The sequence below is a fragment of the Mus pahari genome, chromosome 2 (genome assembly GCF_900095145.1).
Source record: "Mus pahari chromosome 2, PAHARI_EIJ_v1.1, whole genome shotgun sequence".
NCBI classification, from domain to species: Eukaryota; Metazoa; Chordata; class Mammalia; order Rodentia; family Muridae; genus Mus; species Mus pahari.
The window spans coordinates 11,437,779-11,441,587 of record NC_034591.1 but is presented as its reverse complement, the minus strand read 5'-3'; the positions used below and the strand labels follow the sequence as shown (position 1 = coordinate 11,441,587).

General features: G+C 40.9%; 1 pseudogene; it reads left to right on the top strand.

Moving 5' to 3' along the window:
* The first annotated feature begins 252 nt into the window (after positions 1-252).
* LOC110316146 lies at positions 253-1,318 on the top strand (annotated as a pseudogene).
* Positions 1,319-3,809: the final 2,491 nt, after the last annotated feature.

Here is a 3,809-nt window from a genome sequence, read left to right as displayed (position 1 = left end):
GATTATGTATGGACATTGTGTCTACCTCAAAAAAGTCTTTATTTTATAGCATAAAACCAATTCAGTACCAGAAATGGCTTAATATTTGGAACTATTAATTCTACATAAAAATGGGATAATAAGTTTCATCATAATTTGAGACATAAAGTTTAATAATTGAACAATACTTATGTTTCTTTTTAATAAATTGCACCACAGTTTCACCAAACATGATCTTCCTGAAATAAATTCCATATTTGACAAATAAGATACATGATTGCTCCCTGCTCCTCCATGTTCCTGAGACAGCTGCATCTTCTTGTGCAGTGTCATCCTTATCCCATAGACAAGATAATGAAGATCAGAGTGAATGGATTTGGCCATATTGGGCGCCTGGTTACCAGAGCTATCTTCTGCTCTGCACTTGGCAAAGTGTAGATTGCTGCCATCAACAACCCCTTCATTGACCACAACTACATGGTCTCCATGTTCTAGTATGACTCCACCCATGGCAAACTGAGCAACACAGTCAAGGCCAAGAATGGGAGGCTTGTTATCAACGGGAAGCCCATCACCAGCTTCCAGGATCAAGATCCTGCTAACATCACATGAAGTGGTGCTGATGCTGAGTATGTTGTGGAGTCTATTGGTGTCTTCACCACCATGGAGAAGGCTGGGGTCCACTTGAAGGGTGGGGTCAAAAGGGTCATCATCTCCACCCCTTCTGCTGATGCCCCCATGTTTGTGACGAGTGTGAACCATGAGAAATATGACAACTCACTCAAAATTGTCAGCAATGCATCCTGCACCACCAACTGCTTAACCCCCCTGGCCAAAGTCATCCATGACAACTTTGGCATTGTGGAAGGGCTCATCACCACTGCCATTCATTAGACTGTGGATGACCCCTCTGGAAAGCTGTGGTGTGATGGCCATGGGGTTGCCAGAACCTCATCCCTGCATCCACTGGTGCTGCCAAGGCTGTGGGCAAGTTTATCCCAGAGCTGAACACTAAGCTCACTGGCATGGCCTTCCATGTTTCTACCCCCAATGTAGATGTCATGGATCTGACATGTCATCTGGAGAAAACAGCCAAGTATTATGACATCAAGAAGGTGGTGAAGCAGGCATCTGAGGGCCTACTAAAGGGCATCCTGAGCTACACTGAGGATCAGGTTGTCTCCTGTGACTTCAACAACTCCCACTTTTCCACCTTTGATGCTGGGGCTAGCATTGCTCTCAATGACAACTTTGTAAGTCTCATTTCCTGGTATGACAATGAATATGCTACAGAAACAAGATGGTGGGCCTCATGGCTTACATGGCTTCCAAGAAGTAAGAAACCCCTGGACTACCCACCCCAGCAAGGACAATGAGAGCAAGAGAGAGGCCCTTGGTTGCTGAGGAGTCCCTGTCCCAACACTGAGCATCTCCCTCACAATTTCCATCCCAGACACCTATAATAATAGGAGGGATCTAGGGAGCCCTACCAATTCTCTTGAATACCACCAATAAAGTTTGCTCCAACCCCTGCCCCCAAAAGATATATGATTACTTGCTTATTCATTTGTATTACTATTATTTTTCTCTGTTTAGTATCATCCTGAAGGAAATAAACCTGGCTTTGTATTATGATTTCTCTCATACAATATTTTATACAAATTATTCATAAACATCTCACTATATTCTCTAGCTTTCAATAATATGAATCCAAAAGCTTTAAACTTCCTTCTTTTCAAATAGCTGCATATGTAATTTCTTTCATGTCATGTTAACTACAAAAGCATCATTTGTGACATTCTGAGATTGTACAGAAACTGTATAGACACTGGAGTAGAACAGCTACTCAACTATCAGTTTTCCTCCAGTCACCTGGTTCCTTATGGCTTTACTATGAAATAGAATTAATGATGCCATACTGACCAAAATGAATTGTTAGGAGCAATAGAGCAGTCAGTTTATGTGAAGAGTTAGCGCGTGACCAAGCAAAACTATCTTAAGCACTCACATCACATGGCACTGCCGTGGAAAACAGAGGTTGGAAGCAAGTGTGTACACATATACAAGTGTGTGCACACACTTAATCAACACACCACCTCTACCACAACCATGACCATTTCCTTTCCTTCTTACCATAATGATACATGAAACCACAGTTTAAGATACACATAAAGATGAAGGGCCAGAGAGTTGAATTTACTTTGTCTTTGGGTTTCCCGTAGCTTACTGTGCCACTCACAGCTCAGGGTGCATGGCAGGGACAAGGATTCCCTCCCAGATGGGGCTGCAGAGTGAGGAAAGTGAATCACCACAGATTCTGGTCAGATGGTTTGCGACAGCCTCCACTTGGGTCTCATTTAGAAGAGAGCAGGCTCCAGGGAGAAGCCAGTCTGTTTGGGACACTTCCCAAAACATGAAATTGAACGTTAGAGAAGAGAGATCCTGGAACGCCAGCCTGCATGCCTCTTTACCGCACTGCTGTGAGATTATTGGCAGGCAGTGGCACCTTCCCGCTCACTAGAGGGGACTTCTCAGACTTTTAAAAATAGTTTCATCGAGCACTGGAATGAAACAGTTTGAGACTTAACTCCTTGAGAAATAAGCAGAATGGGGGGAAGTGTGGCTCCGTATGTTGTCACACCAGAAACACTGACATTATTTGGGGGAACTTAGCACACATTTATGACAAAATATATTTACAATGTCGTATTCATTCTATTTTTGTATTTTCCGAAGTTGAGTTTGCCATGTAGAAAAAAAATATGTGGCATAAACTAGAACCAGTGTAAAGGGTTTGGTTGGTTGTTTTCTTGGTTTTCCAAATGAATAGAAAAACATGCAATACTATAGTCAGAATTCCCTTTGTCTCTCTTAGTTCAGGGTGAGACATTTGAACATGTGCTTGCAGTGGGCAGTGCAAGACAACTGAACTTACCCTACTGGTTTCTACTGATCTGATCATGTGATCACATGATGACCCAAACTCTTATGATGACACAGCAATTGCTTGTGATGAAGGAGAGATTTTTTTTGTTGTTGTTAGTCTTGAGTCTATCTCTAATTGAGGAAGAAAAGCAGCAAATGACTCAGCAAATCTGTTCACTCTCTATTCAAGATTACTAATGCTAATTAAACACAACACATAAATATAAGTGCTTAATATGAACAATGCTAACCTGTGAAAAACAATTACAAACTCTAGTCAGGGTCTCACCAATAAGATGGCTTCTTAGAATGGCTTCCTCATTTGGCCTGACCCTTAGAACTATCATTATCACATTTTCATGAAGGAAAACCCCAGAAACATTATTTGGTCAATATAACAAACAGAAGTGCCCTATGGAATGTATATCTGTCTGGTTCAAAATAAACTTTGCACAACCCAAAATGACAGTCATGAACTGTGCTGTAATAACACTGGATATTGAAAGCATTGTACCACAAGATAATCTGACTTCCTTTGTGTTGAGGATTGTGATGTAGACCAAACTGTAAGTTGAGGTACTAATTGCAAATTTTAGATTGGAGAGAATCTATCAGGCCACATAAGCAGGATGCAGTATGTAGTTACAGTTCAGATCATCCAGAGTCATCAGGTCATTCAGATTTTCTTATCCTTCCTGAGACAAGAAAATTCAATATTTTATACAATTTCTGTGACAAGGAACCTTAGACACAAAATCCAAATAGTACCTCAATTCTTTTGCAGAACATGTATTACATAAAAAGATAATAGAAGTAGTTTTTGTCCTGAATGACTGAAAAATCATTTTGTGTATGTATGTTGCTGTTATTTGGGAACAAATGAATGTGTTTGCCATCCCCCTTCT